The sequence below is a fragment of the Protopterus annectens genome, chromosome 14.part0 (assembly GCF_019279795.1).
Source record: "Protopterus annectens isolate FY-2018-M chromosome 14.part0, PAN1.0, whole genome shotgun sequence".
NCBI lineage: Eukaryota > Metazoa > Chordata > Ceratodontiformes > Protopteridae > Protopterus > Protopterus annectens.
In genome coordinates this window covers 522,593,334-522,615,646 of record NC_056748.1, presented here as the reverse complement: position 1 = coordinate 522,615,646, position 22,313 = coordinate 522,593,334, and positions in this window count along the sequence as shown.

The window sequence follows — 22,313 nt, the reverse complement described above, 5'->3', positions numbered from 1 at the left end:
CCTATGGAATGAAGCTGGAATGTGTGGTGGATAGGGAAGACACAAAGGCATTTAAGAGGGCATGTGGGGAGGTGAAAAAAGGATAAAGGAAAATGAGGGGTGGATGGAGTATGGAATACTACGGTACTTAAAGGGGTAGGTTAGATAGATGTACTGCCTCCTTCTGCTATCAGATACATGTAATGCAATGTGGTATGGTGACTCCTTTATGAGCATTCTGTTTTCCCCTTCTGCTCTTATGCTTTATTGCATGGTATAGTTATCATTTTGTATTCCCTATTAGTAATTTTGTTTTAGTGTGTGATATGGTGACAATTCTGTAGCCCATATCTCAATTTCTTCTTCACAGCATGATACTGTTATCGTTCGGTATCCTGGATTTGCTCTAATAATTTTCTGTAGTTTTTGATGACCACTCTGTATCCCTCTATGTTTTAATGTATAATATGGTGACTGATGCTTTTTGATATGATGAATGGTATAATTTCAAAATGTTTTATTATATTTCATTAGCCTCATTAGCTATGGCCCTTAATAAGGATTAATGTGTAAATTAGGTTGATTGAAATCAAATGTTTTTTTTTTTTTTTTTTTGCTCAAATGACTATACTGGAGTAATTATACAATTATCCTATTAGCATTTTCATCACTTGGATTTAGACCCCCACTAATTCTCTGTAGTCAACATGTTATAGTGTCTGTTGCTTACTTCTATTCCATTATATAAAGTGGCTAACCTCGTATAGCTGCAAAACAAAGAGAATTTCATGTTTAACATTCAATGCGGACATCTATTACATGTCTGGTTATTTACTACACACATAACAGTAGTGCGGTTAGTGTAGAGGATTAAGGTAACGGGGTTTGATTCTCTGAGCCTTCATTTGCCTCTGGTAAAACCTTGACTAAGTTACTTAACCAGACAGTGCTTTGAGGCAACTGGGAAATTTTTTTTCAGCTCCTTAATGGTCTCCTTGATGGTATGCCTAGTAGTTACCTATGAACCATTGCTATGTGTTTAAAACTTAAGTAAATTTATTGTTTTTTGTTTTGTTTGTTTTTTAAGCAATAATCTGCTTCAGGAGCTTTTCTCCCTGAGTGTCCGTTGTAAATGGCTTTGTTCATCTGCACAACCTAGATGGTAAAATATGAATGAATGAGCGATAAAATAATTCTTCTCAGGGGTAATTGTATTCCTGTTTCAAGGGATGGCATTCTAAATTATTTTAAACTAGCAACTACACTAAATATGTAGCTTGATTTGTTGGCTCTGTAGTCCAGAGAGATGAAGGCCAGAATGTGGTCCAGCTGACATGAGAGTGGCTAGTGATCCAGACAAATGAGAGGGTGGCAGTAAGTATCCAGTGCCAGCTTAGCTATCCTGGGAGCAGAAGATAGCTTGTCTCACTGTTACAGTGATACCTAGCAGAAGCTAAGTGTCAGAGTCAATTCACCAGAAATTCCCAGGCTCTGACAGGACATTGCATGCCAAGCAGTGCCTCCTTTAGCTGGTGTTGTACATACATTGTAATATGCATGCTCAGGAGACTGACAGTGCGCCTCAACCTATCAGCTACCACAGGGACCCATGGATATGGGTTAATTAGAAATCACTCATGGTTGCTTGGATGAGGGATCACAACAATTTTTCTCACGCATAATGGAACAATTGAGCCACCTGGCTTAAGGGATAGCTGATGGTTGGTAAGAGGTGGAATTAAGAAAGGTTTTGGGGAAAAATGTGACAGCATGATTTCAGAGTCACATATACTGCCTTTAAATTTGTGTTTTTATGTACTAGTTACCATGTAAGCTATTGACATATAACTGCACTAGCAGCAGATCTGGTACTGTTCGTCACTGCTCAGAACTGAGAATCACGCTGCTCAGGTACTGAATATGTGAGCAGTGCTCAAAATATTTTTTCTTTAGCCATCCTCGAGGCAGGAGGATTTATTCTTGCACCCCTCACAAATTATTCTTAGTCTCAAGACACTACAAGATAGGGAAAAGATAATTTGCCCTTATCTTTTCACACAAGTTATCTTGTAATTGTGTGCAATTCACAATTCAATGGCTAGACAGTACATTACAGTTCACATCTGCCAGCCCTCCTGACTGAAACAGTCTGCCTGCCTATCTCACCAATCAAGTCATTTAATAGTTAAAGAAAGGTGGGCGAGATGGGAGTTGTGGGAAATGTTGAACCTTCTGTACTTTGAATTTTCCTCACTTTCCTCTTGCAATGTCAAGCTAGAAAGAGCTCTGAAAATGGGAGTTACATTGTTTACATAAGTCAGCCAATGATATGTGAGGCCTACTGTAAAAAAGAGTTTTAAGTGGTATGCTCATAGGAAAAACTGGTAATAAGGACATGCTCAAGAAAGATTTAACCACAGTTTGCCATCAACATCTATGTGTGCTATCCATACATACTGAAGGTATACAAAGCTGTATCATGTTTGGGTGTGCAGTTAAATGCAGGCTTGTCCTACAACCGCCATATCAGATACTTCCTCATGATACAATCTCAAATCGCAGTAGGAGTGCAGACAAAATATGAATGTCTTTGCACATATTTACACAACGTGATACCGGGTAAAGGGAAAGAAACAGGCAAAGAGTCCTATCTAAAGTTTGTCTTGAGAAGTAACAGCTGTGCCAAATGCACAAATTATGACAATGCTTTTTACTTCTTTAAGTAAATAGCAAGGTTTGTGTATGACAGGGATAGCAAAGCAAGTAATGGAGCATTAATTTACTTCAGGGGATAAAACAACAATACTTTTGAATCCATACAGTTCAAAGACACTGTGAAGACATTCAGGGTGGTAGAAGAGGCATCTAACTGTTACATTTTTTTCTTTCAACTTCTTTCATGGTATATATTCATGTCACATTCTTGGTGTGGGAGCATGTTATGTGTGTGTGTGTGTGGGGGGGGGGGGCGGTGTCTGTGTGTGGGTCTGTGTGTCCATGTGGTGAGTATCTGAGCTGACTTGTGCAGTGATAGTGTTACTGAAATGCTTTTTTTAAGGTGAGGTGCATTGTTTGGGTTAGGGCCAGGAGTAGCATTAGGGTTAGCTAGCTTCACCCCCCATCTTAGCAATGAACTTTACCTATACAATGAACTCACTATGCAATCAAAATATATGTACTAGGTCTACTGATTAATCGCCATTACCATGTGTGATTAATGCAGAAAAATTATTGCCAACTAAAATTTTTGATATAACACCTACATGTTATTTATTTCACGAGTTAAGTAAGCAGAGCTGGGTCAGCTTCACTTGATTGCTTCCCTGTGTTGTTTCCAGTCTTCCTTTTGTGAGCGATAGATGGAAGTTGGTTCAAATAGTTCAAATGGAATGACATCATTCATCAGTGGCAAGATCATGGGGAATTTAAGAAAAAGTGACCACCATTGAGTTGGTTCAAAATGGAATCAAAGGTGGAAAGAACTATTTTGAATGGAAAGTTTGTTTTTAAACAAAACAGTTGCAGAGTCTGGAATTGAAGGCCTCCTAGCTAAATGCCACAAAGTTGTGGGACACTTTAAACACAGTCCTGCAAACAGTGCTGAGTTGACAATGCAGCAGGTGCAACTGTATCAGCAACAAAAGTAGTTAATTCATGACATTTCCACACATTGGAATTCATCTCTTCAGATGATTGAACAACTTCTAAACAACAGAGAAGGTGTGCTGAAAACTCCAGCACAGCCAGGCCACAAATACAGGCTCACTCTGCCAATGGAGACAGAGAGGGAAAAATTGCATCTGGTACAAAAGTTTCTCAATCCCTGTCACTGCGCTACAGAATTACTGGGAGGAGAGCAATATATTTCCTGCTCAATGATACTGCCAACTGTCTGCCACCATGAAGTCAAAATGGTAGTATCTGATGATCATACTGGTAGCATCATACATTTCAAAGAAGCATTTTTGATGGATCTAGAACAACACAAACTGAACCTCAACCTTTCGTGGTTAGAAATTGTGACTGCATGGAACCCACTTTTCAAAAATTTTATATGTTTGTGACAAAAGAAAAAGGTTTGGCAAGAGCTACAAGTCTTTGTGGAACATTCTGATCAACTTGATAATCATCAACCAGAAGAAGAACCACTCACAAAAGGAATGTGAATGCATGAACTTTCATCAGACTCTGAAGAGGAGCCACTGATGCCTCCCTCCTTCTCTGATAAAGCAGTTGATGTTGACTCCGATCCATTGCAGTGGTGGAAGCTACACAAGGACAATTACCCAGTCCTGGATACATTAGCCAGCAAATATTTATCACCCATAGCCACTACTGTCCTTTGTGAACACTTGTTTCTGGTGTCTGTATATGTTGTCAATAAAAAAGAGCATCCCTTGAACCACCTATTGTAAATCAAAGAACAGGAACAAATGGCCAAACAGTGATCCTAGTAGCTCGAGCAAAAGTGAAAGTCCAAATCCAAGAGTAAAATTCCAAAAATCAGAAACCACGTAGGCAATATAAACTTGTTTAATATAAAGCAAATAAAAAATCACACGGAGCTCCAAAAGGAAATACTAGGTTTAGCGCTTTCATCTGCCAAAAGCAGTCAGAACCACATGATAACAGTTAATTAGTTCATTAAAAAGCCTGTTTGGCGCCAAAAAGCTACCCAATAATAACTTAAAAAAACATAACAAAAATGTACAAAAGGAACTGTACAAAATCCACATATGATAAAAAATCCACATAACTTATACTCTATAAAATCAAAAATTTTTTTGTTGGGCAAAAAATTAATTAATATTAAAAGCATTAAGATTGACAATGGATATTTAGAAAAGTGTTTGAATTTACAAATTGTACCAAAAGGACTGCAAATTTTTAAACTGCCTTTAGGATTATCTTTTACTGACTCTGTGGTTCAAGAATTTAACCATATGTTTGATAGTTTTGGCTTTGCATATATTAAATTACTTATGAAATTTAATGATGAATAGATTGGAGGGCTACTCAATGAAATAGAACTTTTGAATGAAGAAATAGTACAGGATCCTAGTTTTGACCAATGGCAGGAATTGTTTAATAAACAGTTTAATACAGCAAATTTTAAAGCCAATGTAACTTACAATCGGAAATTGGATAAATTGAAAAGAGACTTAGAAGCATATAAGGTGCACAGAGCATATATATGGCCACAGCTGAAAATCAACAAGGAAAGTGTTTCTGAGTTTTATCAGTACCCAGGAAAAGGTAGACTCAGAAGAGGGGAAGATGATATAAATTTTCAGGGAGGGAGATTTCATCAGGCACCAATACATTACAGAAGGAGGTATTAAATACATTGGAGTTACCATCCACTTCCAATGTCCTAGATATTGCCGAAGAGAATAAATCTCCCCCTGTAGGTGAAGACTACACAGGTAATATGCCTTTAGAGGCTACATCAACAAGTAACAGTCGAAATGTATCCATTTTTACATTCTCTGGATTTAAAGTGTATAACTTCACTGACACATACATTTCTCATGAATTTTTTACCCTGTTTAGTAAGGGGATGAAGTTTATTCCAACAGCACATTTTAATTTGGTTGACACGATAAAGGAAATAAAGTTATACTGTTGTAGACTTCATTTAGCGTTACAGTTTAGAGATGATACACATTATGGCACACCCAAGAAGTTATTAAGAAAAAGTGCTTATATTCCTATAACAAATCCCCAAGTGGCTAACTACGAAATAATGGTTTGTAAAGATCTCTATAGGTTACATGGAAACATTCAGAGAGACTCCTGGTATTCTTCGTTGTTTCTCGATAACCTTACTGAAGGAGAGAGATTGTGTTTAGATAAAGTGGTGGCCAAGAGTGGCATTAGAATCATGAAGCCAGACAAAGGGGGTGGTCTGGTTATTTATGACACTATTAACTATTCTAAGGCCATTCATGATATTCTATTTTATTCTGGGAACTATGAAGAGGTTTCTTTGAACCAAATTAATATCGGGTACCGTAGGATTGATCTGGCAATAGAAGAATATTTATTGGATAATCGTATCACAGACAAGGTTTACACTTTTATAAGGAATGAATATCCTAGGATGTCTAACATCGTTGGTATCCCTAAGATACACAAATGTGTAGATAACCCTCCATTTAGACCCATTATTTCGGGTTCTAAATCTAAAACATTCAACATTGCAGTTACTATCGATCACTGGTGTAAACATGTGCACAATAATGTTCCCCACCTTACCAAAGATTCTTGGGACTTTCTTAGTAAATTAACATCTGAAAAATGGTCTGCTGATTTTACGTTTCTCACCATCGATGTCCAAGATTTGTTTTCTTGTATCCCTAGTACCATCGGTCTTGAATATTTTGGTAACAGTCTCAGGAAATTTTCTGGACTTACCTGGGACAGGATCTGTCTTATCTTGGACATGATGGAGTTAGTACTCGTCCACAATTACATACAATTCCAAGGTGAATATTTTAGACAGACTCGGGGTGTGGCTATGGGGGCATCTTGTGCCCCAATTTTTGCTAATCTTGTCATGCTTGAGTGGGAAAATACATTTGTTTTACCTAGTGAATATTTCAAGCATATTGCTCTATATACTCACTATCTGGACGATTTATTCATTATTTGGAAAGGACCAATTGAAGACATACCTAGTTTTATTTCCTATATAAACAACACAACTAATTTCCTTAAATTTACTTATAAAACAGACAAGTTAGGTATACCATTGTTGGATACCTTTATTAGTAATACGGGTGATGGGTTTGCTTCAAAAATTTATAGAAAATCGACCTTTTCTAATGATTATATTCAATACGGCAGCTGCCATCCTTCCCATATTTTTAGGAATGTGTTTAAAGGGCAATGTATTCAAGCCGCCCGTATGTCTTCAACTAGGGACATCATGGAGGACCAAATCAACCCTATTTCTGATATGTTTTCGTGTAGAGGATATCCTGAAACAATGTTGGATCAGGTGACCCGTTATGTTAAGAAAAATTGGGGGAATGTGGGTAAGAAATTCATTGACAAGAAAAAGAATGATATCGATAGTAGAAGAAATGTGTGTGTTATTATGTTTAATCCTTATACAAATTTAGTTAAGGAAATCCTAAATAGACACTGGGATTTGATTACTATCTCAGATAGTATTGGTACTTTTTTAGGTGACCACCCTATTTGCGTGAACAAAACTTCGTATAATTTAAAAAGAATCTTAGAAGGTGCTAAGAGAATGGAAAGAATGACGAACAACAAGGATTGTACTAGCAAATGTGGCACTTGTAGCCAGTGTCAATATGTTAATGAAAACAAGATTATTAAACTCCAAAATGTGATTAGAACAGTTTGTAATAGTAGAAAGGGGAACTGTAACACTAAGAGAGTTGTTTATTTGGCCACCTGTTCATGCTGTCAAGCCTTCTATATTGGCAAGACAGAGAGGAAGTTCAAAACTCGCATATATGAACACCTATATAAGATCAAGAAAGGTGACATGAAAAATGCACTAAGTAAACACATTAGTGATAAGGGTCAAGAGGATACTTTCAAATTCACTATTATTGATTCTATTGACACAGTTGCACGTGGGGGCAATTGGAAAGTCGGTCTGTCTTGTTTGGAAAGCAAATGGCAGATATATTGTGATGCCACCACATGGCCAGGTCTTAATGATAGCATTAGTATCAAACCATTTTTACTATTAGATCGTGGCTAGGGTGTGGCCATTTATAATGTATTTATGGCATAACACAGTATAGTATATTTTATACAGTTTTTATATGTTTTATGTTATGTATTACATCGATACTGAGGTCTAGCGGTGTTATCCATATATATATGTATTTGTTACATTTGTATATTGTCATCAGTATAACATATATATATTTTTTTACATTATTTATTTTTATGACCAACATCATCTTATTTAGATATGTTATTAGTATATACTCTTGAGTATAAGTTATGTGGATTTTTTATCATATGTGGATTTTGTACAGTTCCTTTTGTACATTTTTGTTATGTTTTTTTAAAGTTATTATTGGGTAGCTTTTTGGCGCAAAACAGGCTTTTTAATGAACTAATTAACTGTTATCATGTGGTTCTGAAGAAGTCTGCTTTTGGCAGATGAAAGCGCTAAACCTGGTATTTCCTTTTGGAGCTCCGTGTGATTTTTTTATTTGCTTTATATTAAACAAGTTTATATTGCCTACGTGGTTTCTGATTTTTGGAATTTTACTCTTGGATTTGGACTTTCACTTTTGCTCGAGCTACTGGGATCACTGTTTGGCCATTTGTTCCTGTTCTTTGGTTTACAGTTGCTTGGTCTGTACCTATTGTAAATCAACTGGTCTGCTTAAGCAATTGGCTGAGAAAATAAAGTAAGTGACAACATCAATGTCTTGTTCTTTTTTTTGTCTTGTCTTGTCTTGCTTTTTATTCACACTCATTTTATATCAAAGTGCTAGACTAATATGCTGGAAGGAAAATGTTGATTAATATGCAGTTAATTTTGATTAAAAAGCTTCATCGAGTGATTATGATTAAATTTTTTAATCGAACAGCAGCCATAATATGTATAAATACAAAAGAAAAATGTCTGAATAAGAATGAAAGACAAAATGAATATTGATCCTATGGAAGTACAAATGCATGTGTTACAAGGCAAATTGCCAAGGTAATACAATTTATAGTGTGGAACAGTGGTACATATTATTTCTTAACTAGGTAAACCCAATTGGGCACAACTACAATTTCTAAAGGGCAACCCAAGAACACTGACTGTTTCACTTACTCAAAATCATACATAGGCAAATAAAGGCTGACAGACTCAAACCGTGGACTACAATAAACAAGTCCTTAAAAAACTCATCATCTTATAGGAAAACTCCACCTTAGAACTCAAAACACATTTTTTTTCATTGTATATTTGTTTTTCTGAGTTATATTAATGCCTCAAAATCACTCCAACTGCTTATTTTACAATTTTAATGTGTTTCCCAGAAAATGTTGGATGATGGGGCCTGCTGTGGTAATGAGATCTTGTTTTCTTACTTTCATTCCTTCTTCCCGGAATAAATTTTAAGTCCTCTTTATATGAATCATGCTAGACATAAAAAGTGGTGTTGTTTTCCCATGTCATTAAGATAAAATGGCAGGACTGTGAAGCACTAGCATCTAACACACATTCTGCAACAGAACTACTTCTATGTTTCCCTGACTGGGAATCATTTATGTGTCTGTCAGAACTTGTTCTATGCTATAAATAGCTGTTAGCTATTTCCAGCAAAAGACAGCAGATAAATAGCAGGTTTTGTAAAGGGATTCGTTTGTAGTTCTAAAAGAATTGACAGACCTTCCCCCACACTCTCATGCTGAGGTGTGAAAACTCTGACTGCAGTAAATGATACTTGCTGGTGACAAGTAGTACTCGAAAGTAGTCTGTCTGCTACTTCCCAATGCCTTCAGTGTGAATGTTTTTTCTCTCCCACAAATGATGCAGAATTGAAATATACTTTACTAGTTCCTTAATTATTTCTGTCATGTTCACCCCCCCTTTTTTCTATTTCATATTTATTTATACTTTGATAACCAGGATAGTGATCCAGTCCCAGGACCTTTTTCAGACATTACTCAGGCTACATTGGTAAAGATAATAACAAGTAATAAATGCACTTTGCAATACAGAGAAAAAAATTACTGACATGACAGTGACAAAGATTGTATGTGCAACACATAGCCAAATGTATGACAGTGAATAAGTAATACATTAAACATCTACTAGAATATATGCATTAATAATGATTAACTCTATGTTAACTTTATTATAAATAGAAAATTATATGCAGCCATATCACACAATTCACAGCTCTATAAGATGCTACTTTTCTCTAAATGACTAGGAATCACACGTGAATGTTTTATGGCTTTAGAAATTAAAAGGGCAGGGAGATAATTATATTTGCATCACTTTTGTTGTTCTAAGATATCATATAACATACTAATCCTACACATTTTGGAATGGAACAACCACTGTAACTGAGTCTAATAACTAGTATGGTGAAAAACATTTGGGAAATGTAGAAAGTACAACAAAAAAGAGAGGAGAACTAGTACCCAACACTTTACCAGAGTAACAAAAACCAAAAATAAATGGGTATTGTGGAATGTAATATAAAACCAGATAGTTTTATTAAAGCAGCTGCAGAAAAACAAGGGTCACATAGAATAACTCTGCCAATTTCAACAGCTACAAAAGATGAGCACTAACTACCATCACCTTGTTTTCATCCAAAATAAAGGACTTCAGATGTACATAGCAGAACAAGTAAACACATTTAAATATCCTTCCTACCCTTAATTAAGTAAATGTATTTACAGCAATTAAAACTGTTATACCAATTAAACAATTAAACCATTAAATAAAATGAAAAAAAGAAAACTTTTTAAAGTATATGAACCATAATATAAATAAAGTCAAATTTAAAAAAACACATTAAGAAAGTGCATGTTAGGAAAAAATACATAATGAAAAAGAAGAGAAAGTGCAGAAAAGTATAAACCTGAAGCTATAGGCTGTTATATCCTAAGAGAGTAGAAAAATCATCACAGACAATGGAATAATAAAACTATAATCCTAAACAGTCCGTAAATGTTGGCCTCTAATATGAGCTGCCAATATAATTCTCTATATTCTCTCCTGGTCTCCCAAGGTCCTCCTCTGGAATCTTTTGAAATGTCTTCCAATAAAAAAAAGTAAAAATATTAGAGGACAACTTTTATCCTGGTCTAAATGAACAAGCGTCCATAGTGCCAGTGTTGAAACTTAGAGCATCTAGGTTATAGCCAGTCTTTTAAACCCTTTAGTTGGTTATTCATATTTTACATTTTAAAATATTTAATTTTTCATACTATTATTTACACTATTTTATATTAATAGATTTTACAAAAATTATTATTCATTTTATGCAGCTTTTAATATAGGTATTATTTTCACAGTCCCAAAATATTTAAATAATATTTACAGTTATATAATGTTTGTTTACATATTTAATATTCACAGACTTTTTAGGATTATAGTTTGCTATCCCCAGGATTTAATAAAATCCATGTAAGCACCAAGTAGAGCCTACACAGAATGTATGCGTGTACACGGCCACAGTTCCCTCTTGGAGAGCTTCCGAGGGAGAGCATAGGATATTGAATCAGTGTAGGTAGAAGTGTAGAGGCCACCCATGGTTGTGGATGCATACAGGGTGAGACTCCCTGTACTGCTCCCTGCTACTGTTGAAATGCTGTGAATTGGTTCAAATGTGTAATATTTTATTTATATGATTTTTTTTCCTTTCTGTATGTTTGCACAGTGTGGCACAGAGCCCAGCAATGCCAAGCTGTGCTCACATATAGAGAGATGACACCTGCCAGACATCTAAAAATAGAAACTGGATGTCATTAATTATAATAACTACATTTATTTCTGTTTTTTTAATTGCTGTTTGTGCAGCCTGGCACAGAGCACCTCAGAGCTGAGTGCTGCTCATACATACATAGCCGACAGTTGCTAGACATCTTAAAATAGAAACCAGATGTAATTAATTATATATGTCTAGGTCTAGTTAAGCATGTTTGCACTGTGCACAGCAGTCATTAGCAATGCTAACAGGTAGCCCAATAGTATATGAGAAGGTATATGAGTTTTTATGACATCCAAGTAGCTAAAGGGGTAGAAATACAGCCTAATGCTTAGTAGGTCCTGGGTTCAAGTCTGTAGCCATCATAATATGTCTGTAATTTAATCTATTATATATCTTTCATTTTAAAAACAACTTTGTGAAATATAGCATACTAAGTAACACAGTGCTTTTCTGAGTGTTTCTCAATGATGTGTAAGGGTTAGAAAACAGCCTATATTAAGGCTAGTAGATGAGATTTCTGCACCATTCATTGGAGTCTCATCATCTGTTGATATGGCAGGCAGCGCTGGTGAAGGTGCATGCTTTTTGACACAAGGATGGGGTGTTCAGGAGTCCAGGGTCTTTGTTGGACTCCTGGTAAAAAATTATGAACCCAGGCTGATGCAGGGCTCAGAATGTAAGGTGGTGCACACAGCCTATCTAGAGCTTGCCAAGGCTTTTCACACCATCCCCCACTCTGGCATTATAGATAAACTCGCTAAACTAGGTATAAATCCCCATGTCACAAGATCGGTTGCCAACTGGCTCACTGACAGAACCCACACTGTGAAAGTAGCAGACTCCAAATCCAACTTCAGACCAGTGACAAGTGGAGTACCACAGGGTTCAGTCCTGGGTCCTCTCCTGTTTGGTATCTACTTCTTTGAAGTACAGGCTAACACAGAAGGTCTTTGGCTAATGAAGTTTGCAGATGACTGCAAACTAGGAGCCATAATCGAAACTCCTAACGATGTGGACATCCTACAAAAGGGCCTCACTGAGACAGATGCCTGGTGTCAAAGCCATGGCCTCAAGCTCAATGCTAAAAAGTGCATTGTCATCCCCCTTGGTAAAAACTCTGTACCCATGAACTACAACATAGGAGGTAGCATACTTAACACCGAAAGTGTGATAACAGACCTTGGGACACAGGTGGACAGTAGTCTCTCCTTTGATAATCACATCGCCACAGTAGTCAGGAAATCCTTCTATGTGGCACACCTCATCACAAAAGGTTTCTCATCCAGAAAAAAAGAGGTCATTGTTCCCCTCTACTCATCACTCATTAGACCCATTATAGAGTACAACTCCCCTTTTGGTATGTACTTCACAAGACATCTACAACAACTGGAAAGGCCACAGAAATACCTCACAAAGAGGATTACCAGCCTCAAACAGATGCCCTACGCAGACTGTCTCAAAAAACTCCAGCTTTACTCCGTCACATATCGCCTACTCAGAGGTGATCTCTGCCTAACATACAAAGCTATGCCAAACCCAGAGCTGTTGGACATGCTCCACTTCTCCAGTTAAAGAAATCCCAATCCCTCTGAGCTACACACTCTAGGGACCTAAACCTTGTCACCACAATAAAAAGAACATGCCAGAGGGATAGATTCCTGTCCCAGCGACTTCCCATACTCTGGAATAAACTACCTGTCTATATCAAACAAAGCTCCTCATTAGCACTCTTCAAGAAAAATCTTGATGACTGGATGAGAAATAGGAAATTCACCCCGGGGAACATCTCTGTGGCTCTGTTCGACAGTGGCACAGGAAAATAATTTTCTTGGGTGGCAAAAGCCAGGGTACCTTTTTGGCTGGGCTTGTATAGGCCCCAGGGCCAATAGCCTAGTACCTACCTAAGAACCTGTTACAGGTGTCACATCACGGGTCACTCAGCACTTATTTCAGGCCATCATGGAGGCACAGGCACATTCTGAATGGAACACCAGATCTATGCTTAGGGTTATGGATGCAGCACATTCAGACATCTGTGACTGCCTCCACCACATTGGGGACACCCTTGACTGGTTGACTGATGCAGTAGACAGAAGGTGGGCTGAGACAGTGTCTGTCTTGGACTGCACATTGTCTGTACTGGAAAATGTGGTTGCAGTTGAGCATCAAACTTATGGATGTAGATCAGCAACCTCATCTGCTGAAAGTCAACGTGGCCATGCACAATCAAGCTCCTGTAGTGGCAGTACATCTAGCGCTACACAGGGGAGCATGCTGCCCACATCATGACATGAGAGGCCATGGACTCATGGACCTGGGTGTTCCCGTGGGGGACACAGTCTCAGCAGACAGAATTCACTGTCAGGTACTAGCACCACTTCTGACCTTGGGCATGTTGGTGCCAGAGCAACTCCTGGCAGAACCACTTCCTGTGCTTGAGGCTGGAGACAGTGAACTGTCAACTCTACCATGTATGGTCCAAAGCTGTCCAACATACACACATGTACGGCTAGCACTGAGCTTGACTGTGTACAGGCACACACTCATGCACCACTGTCAAATGCAGGTCACCTACAGAAGACACAGCACCTTTCCATGGTCCATCTTACCTGCTTCCCTTCCTGAGTCACACATTTGGTTTGGCCTAGGCCTCCTGCACCCTCACATAACACCTTATGCAAGCGATGATACCTGTGCCACATCCCTGTCATCCTCACCATCGATGCAGGGAAATGAGGCTATGTGTCTGATGCAAAGGGTGACTATATTAGTTAACTTGTACTTATGTAATGCAGTGTTGTTTTGCCATGCCACTTGTAGTGGTTAATGACAGATACTATATGTTGACATTTGTCATAAGTACACCACATACCTTTGCGTACCTTATGTTGTATAATGGTGTAATGGCTGTATAGTTACATGATGACAGGTGTGTCACAGACCTGTTTATGTTTCTGTTTCAGGAGTCTGTTGGGATAATCTGTGGATACACAGTGACAATAGCACAGCACAGGATAACGTTTCAGCACAGCAGAAATATGTCTTCAGACAGATACAGCACTGTAAGTGCATGGCTCCATAGGTTCATATGGGTATAACAGGCTAACAAGGATAATGGCAGCATTCAGCATACTCATGCATCCCTAATCTATGAATAGGTCTGATACCCTTGATAAGTGTCACCAGGGCTTTGGGAACTCACATATCTACAAACTGTGGTGATGGAGATGGCCCATCTACAGATATCCTGTGTCCAGTACAGACAGTTTCCTAACACCAGTTATGATTGTCGTGCTCTGCATCCCATTGTGTAACCTGCACATGATGTGTGTCACAGCTGATGTGTGCTTCACATGCATGGGGCCTGTTTCATGTAGGGTGTACTTTCTGTGTTACATACCTGCCTCTTCAGCATGTGCTATGTATACCACAGTAATGTTGTAGGCATGTAGGACAGGTGAGACATGTGTTAGTCCTGCCATGGATACACTGGAGGTATACAGTGGGATCCAACACTTCCCTGTATGGAGCCATACACATCCCCTCCAAAGCATGTAGGAGACAGACTACACATGTACAGTTGTGACATGGACTCCATAGGTCATGTTACCTACACTGTGTATTGGTGTACCATGGAACTTGTGTGGCTGCTACAGTTGTATGATATGCCTGTGCAGTGACATAGCAAGGGTGCCATTGTACATGATGATAGGTATGATGACTGCCACAGTTAGTATAGCAGTGACAGTCTGGGATTTACATCCCAAACCTGTCAGTATAGGTTATACAACAGTGAATGCAACCCCACATCCTACTGACCAGTGAAAGTCAAAGGCTACATCACTCTCTGTGTCCATAACTCCATGTGTAATGACTCAACTGTGTGCAGTGTGCAGACACTACAATATTTTGCAGGGGTGGATGATTTCCCATGGGATAGTATTGTGCAGTCATTGGTATTTAGTCTTTGTCAGTGGTTCAGACAGCAACTGACTGTGTCTTAGGCCATCCTGGAAAACTGTTGGTTCTGTGTGGGATTCTGTGACAGCTCCTAATATGCAATCACCTGCTAATGTACTCAGTCAGAGGTCAGTGACAGTGGCTGTGACTGCAGAGAGGCAATAGGTAGATGGGGTATGCCAGTAATGGGGTATGGTGAACTCCACTGGTGACTGGCATCATTACAGTATAGGTCTCCCAGTGCTATCTTCTCAGAGTATGACTGTCAGACACTTACCTATCCACCGGCTGACATAATACTCTGTACATGACATACACAGTTTCCAGCAGTGCCTCCTTGCCTAATATTGTCATACACCTTATAAGGCCATGGTTGGTGGAGTGAGACATATGTCCAGCATTCATTGTATAGTGTAGCAGTCAATGGACTCCGCCGGTTACAGTCGGTAGGCATGGTCTGGCTTTAAGCAAAAGTAACAGTGTTTCATCCAGCGTCAGTAGGTGTATGACAGTGTTAGTGCTCGTATCCATGATAACTCTTATAATGTCATTTCAGGTGACATGACTCAGAGATCTGGGGACACCACTTGGCATTACATGGCAGTTGTCCCCTGTGCAAGTAAGTTTTGCAGTCACATCCAGCATGTTGCAAGATGAGAGTCATACAAGGTGTCTGTACAGAGCACAGACAAACACATTAGGGATGTTCCAGGTGATTACCTACAATGCCCTGCAGCAGTGCTGTGGCATCCCCACACTGGGAACCAATGTACTGCATCATATGTTTACCAATATGGGTGACCAGTACAGCCCTCCCCAATGTGAGGTCCTCCCTGGTGGAATCTGGCCACAGAGCAGTCTCCTTAGAACTACCAGCACATACCCACCCTTGCAGACAATATAGACATGTATGTCATGAAAGCCATTAATTAGCTCCTGTTTGATGGTTGACATAGCGTGACTGCACCTCCCCCTTCAGATGGGACAGGCAGTTATGTAGAGCTCTAACACCATGCATTATGTCAGCAGCATTACAACTGCATGAACTCAGCTGAATGTGACAGGAGGAACACAGGCTCATCATGGCTCAGCAAACCTGACTGGTAGCCAACAGCCATTAGCAGGCTGCACAATAACAGGTGAACAGTTCTGTGTGACAGTTTGGTGAGGGTGCACCCCCTAACATGGAGGCACTACCTCTTCAGCTAAAAGAAGCACATGGTGTTGTTATGATGATGTGTAGACACGGTAAATAACAAAAGTAGCCACTCACACAAAGCAGAACCACAACTCACAGTGTAGTTACATGTGCAACCTCAAAGGACAGGCCCAGATTATCGGTGACCTCATACGTCATGCTGCCACATATGATGAGTCTATACTCATACCTAGCCTGTACTCCCACACTGTCTGCATCAACTACACTCTCTTGTCCCCACCACATGTGACACACAACACTCCTACAACCTGTCCCATAACTTCCATATTTACAGAGCAGATTGTAACTGGCCTCTCATTGGAAGATGCACAACATTTATTGCATGTGCTAACATTACAAGTTGTATCCCACATGTGATCTGACAAGGATTACTAACACCACTGGGATACCCTTACATCCATACTGATACCACTGCCTGCATGCCAGCTGAGGGACGATGGCAACTGTGATACCCCTGCACAAAGGTGGTGCATCCACTGAGTGACATAACTATACATCACTTTTTCTAAGTATCCATATTTGTATGCCTGTAGCGGCAATCATCATGTAGCTGATCAGCAGACATAGATGTGATCTACACACAGTTGACTGTACACAGTTTGCATGTGTGACAGGGGGAAAATGACTGGTACATGTGGTGTACATTTCCAACACGGTCACCAAGGACCTGGGTGATGGTACATCAGGGCATACACCCCCCCTACAGTGAGCCAAGCTGTCTGACTATATTCCCCACTCAGGCAATATTTACAAAGTACCCACATATTCATCCATGATATTGGCATTGTAGGGGTCACTAAGTGGCCAATTGATGACACACATATGAAGCATCAGAGACTATCCATGTGCAACTAACAGTGGGTAAAACTGCCTTCCAGTTTATAGCCTGCTACAGACCACCCTCCCAAACCCAGGAACCCCACTCGGCCTTCCTGAGAACACTGGAAAATATGAATGTCTCTCCAAACACCATTATATTAGGCGACTTTAACTACCCAAACATAGACTGGGAGCATTACTCTAGCTCCAACACCCTAGCCCAAAGGTTCCTAGAATTTATAAACTCAAATGCTATGGAACAACTTGTTACCACTCCCACAAGAGGGGAAAACATACTGGACCTGATCATCACCAACATGGGGACTCTATGCTCCAGACCAGAAGTGTATCCCTCACTGGTAAGATCAGACCATAAACTAATCTCACTGGATATTCACATCCCGACCCCACCCCCTGCCCAGAAAACCACAGTGAAAAACTTCTCTAAAGCAAATTTCACATTCCTCAAAACCGAGGTGGAATCCTTCAAAGCCCCCGGGCCTGTGGAAAATATGACCCAGACCGCAGAATCCTTTATAAACGCATTCTATGAACACCTACAGGAATGCATGGATCATGTGATCCCAAATAAAACCAAGACCCAATCCTCCAAAGGCAGACGTCCTGTCTGGTGGACCCCAGCCATAAACAAACTATACAATAGAAGGAGGAAGCTACTAAATGATAGAGCAAAATCCCAAAAAGGGAAGGCATCACTGATCAGTATTAGCAAAAAACTACGGGCACTCATAAAATTGTCTAAGGCCAGCTTCGAGAGAAAAATTGCACAGGACACTAAGGATAATCACAAGGCTTTCTTTAGTTATGTTAGGAACCTGGGTGGTAATTACCAGATATGCTCAGAATTAGTCCAAAATGACAAAAAATACACTGAACCCACAGACATTGCCAACATCCTAGCTGACAGGTTCAGTGCAAACTTCTCCTCTCCCCACCAAAAGAGCAAATATCTATCCCAGCAGAGTACTGCCCCCTGACATCTCAGATGCTCAGGTAAGAGCCGCCCTCTCCAAAGCAAAAAACACAGCATCAATGGGACCAGACGGTGTCCCGGGCTGCGCCCTACATGAACTCCAAGAAGAGCTAAACTCAAACATAAAACTACTGTTCAATCTCAGCCTTACTACAAGATATGTGCCCAAAGAGTGGTGTACAGCAACAGTGGTCCCTCTCCATAAAGGTGGTGCCTCAATGGATCCTGGAAACTATCGCGCCATAAGCCTGACTAGCTTGGTCTGCAAAGCTATGGAAAGGATCATCATGGACCTCATAAATAAAGATATTGGGGACCTACAGACACTGGATCCTACCCAGTTTGGCTTTGTTAAGAGCATATCCTGCCTCTTAAACCTGGTTGATTTCTTTGAAACAGTCACCAAGGCCATTGACGAGGGGAAGGTGGTCCACACAGCCTACCTGGACCTCACAAAAGCCTTCGATACAATACCCCACTCGGGCATTATAGATAAGCTCACCAGCTTAAATATAAACCCCTATGTCACTAGATGGATTGCAAACTGGCTCAAGGACAGAACCCACATGGCTAGAATTGCTGGAGCCATGTCAGACTCCAAACCAGTTACAAGTGGTGTCCCACAAGGCTCAGTCCTGGGACCTGTCTTGTTCGGTATATATTTATCGGAGGTACAGGCCAACACGGAAGGACTGTGGCTGACCAAGTTCGCAGATGATAGCAAACTGGGCGCCATAATCGACTCTCCAGCCGACACAAGCATCCTCCAAAAGGGCCTCATAGAAACAGACAACTGGTGCCAGAGCCATAGCCTCAAGCTAAATGCCAAAAAGTGTATAGTCATCCCCTTTGGCAAAAACAAAGTGCCCACAAATTACCACATAGGTGGTAATCCATTAAGTACAGAAGAAGTAATTAGGGACCTGGGGACCCAAGCTGATAGCAACTCTCATTTGACAACCATGTGGCCAAAGTGGTTAGAAAAACATTTTATATAGCCCACCTAATCATGAAGGGATTCACATCTAGATCAGGGGAGGTCATCGTGCCTCTTTACTCATCCCTCATCAGGCCCATAATTGAGTACAATGCCCCTTTTGGGATGTACCTTACCAGACACCTGCAGCAACTGGAAAGACCCCAAAAGTACCTCACCAAGAGGATCAAAGGGCTCAAACAGATGCCATATGCTGCCCGGTTAAAGAAACTCCAGCTCTACTCAGTGGCATACCGCCTGTTCAGAGGCGATCTGTGCCTGACGTATAAAGCCATGTCCAACCCGGAATTAATGGACATGCTACACCTCAGAAAATCCAAATCCCATCGAGCTACGTGCTCGAGACTTGAACCTCAGCACTGAAATAAATAGGACATGCTGGAGGGACAGATTCATAACCCAGAGGCTCCCTTCACTCTGGAATAAAATCCCAGTCCAGGTTAGGCAGAGTCCCTCATTGACTCTCTTCAAGAGGAATCTTGATGAGTGGATGGGAGATCGTAGGTTTACCCCGGGTATCACTTCTGTGTCACTGTTAGACAGAGGCACAGTATACTAACCTCGAAAAAGGGCATAGCAAAATAAATTTAAAATGGGTGGCGAAAGCCAAACACATTCTGGCTAGGCTTATAAATGCCCTAGGGCAGATAGCCTAGTATGAACCTATGAACCTATGAACATACAGACATCTGCCTGCAATAGCTGATCTGTAAGCAGCAGTGCACAACAGGTTGCAGTCCTGGGTCCTTTACTGCATGGAATCCATTTAACCACAACACATGCGACTACTAACTGACTGTGTCTAACAATGCTGGCTGATGCCTGCAAATTGTGAGCGTTCATACAGTCTCTGTGGTATGTCACTATCCTGCAAGAGGGTATTGTGAACACATGCTTGTTGACATACTAATAGCCATAAACCTCATGCAAATATATATATGGTATAATTTGCATCAGTTAGACCTATGTACCTGGTAAGTAGCACATTAGTTGCAACATGTGATGTACATACTCAGGGGTGAAAGAAATGGGCACACACACCTGGCCACACAGGCTTACCCTGTAATGTGCCTCAGATCACCATGTCTCTGCAGTGGTATGGTAGGAATCATATGACATAGCTGAGGCCACAGTCACCTGTGACATACTCATAATTTCCAAGTACTCCTCCCTCAGCATGTGAATATCTGGCCATTTGGTGATGTACCATTCCAAGCCGTACTAGCAATTGCACACAACAGTTTGGTCCCTCAGAAGGACACTTCACATCTTCAGTACGTATTCAATGGGGGCAGTTTGCAATGAGTGTCATTGTTGCCTGTGGCATATAGACTACTCAGAGATGATCTGTGCCTTGTATATGGGGCAATGTGTGACCCTGCTTGACTGCATATGCTGCCTATCTGTAGGAGGCATAGGGGATGGATAACTCACTGTAAGGACATTAACCTCATATGTGACATTAGTACTACATGCTTGTAGGAGACATTTGTTTATCATACGTAAACACACCCTTAAAACAGAACACTGCCTAATGGCACACAGAGCAACTCAGTGCACCTCAGCACATGCCAATTGTATGATTGGCTGGGTGACCATCATCTCAACACAGGGTGTCTGCCTGTGTCTCTCATGGACCAGGGCAATATGTGCTGATCTTAAAGATGTGTATGATTGAGAGGGCTGCATGGCCATTGTGCGAGTGAAGTTCAAATGTCCTATGTTTCCATGACTTGTTGTAAAATGCTCTAACAGGCTCAAACACAAACATGCCTACATTGAGGCTAACACCGCTTCCAGTCACTGTGGACAGGACACTCCAAGGCACACACGTAGTGCATGTTGGCTGTTTGTAGATGAGAACACTTACCTATGTACTGGTACACAATACAGATCACAGTATGTGATGCACACAACACACTTCATGCCTGCTAGCACTATCAGTTTAGGACATATGCTTGATGTCATCAGCAGACCTTGTTGTGTTCAGTCCTTTGGGGGGGTCACATCACATGCTACAAATAAAATACTTCAAAACCCTACCTATTTCTAAGTTACCAAGGTAATCACATTTGTGCCATATGGACACAGACATGCATCAAGTAGCCTGGAGGAGGATTAGAACTCCTAAGTATCTAGTCTCATATATGGTAGCTCACAGTACTTATCACACACATCACAGCTTATGTCTGATATGACAGTATCAGCTGGTTATCTTAACATGGATGACATCATCAGGGCTTGTAGAAGAGGGCAGGTTGGAAGCCAGCAACAAGTTACAGGGCCAAAAAGTGCATAGCTATTGCAGTTGGACAGCCCATAAGGGGATACACAGACATGTGCCAAGTAGCCTGGAGTGAGATTAGAATCTCTACTTATCTAATTTTACACACCATAGATCATAGCATTTATCGCACACACCACAGGCAAAGTCTGCTGTATATGCAACTGCAGGCACAGTACTTGAGCATTACACACACACTAGATTTGGGATGAACAACATCTGTGGCCTGCAGAATGATATTGTTTCATACTGTTATCTGCATCTAGTTTCCTAGCAGTGAGATAACTGTTATTATCCTAGCTATGTATGTACAGTTACCAGTATGGCCATATGTGGCTGTTTGCACTTACATAGACAAACCTGTAGGCAGGAACAATATGCCCTGTCCATGCATGCATTGTCAACATTATACACTACACTACCTGCTCACCTGTGTCTGTTTACTTGGTGACATCTAGCAGGCACAGGTGTCTGTAGGTAAGTGGATTATGTACTGATGTGCCCTTAATTTGGATCCTTTGAACAACAGAATGGATGTGTGATAATGTATATTTACTCACCAGTATTAGGATATGTGGGACAATACAGACATACACACACATATTTATGCAGTGTTGTAG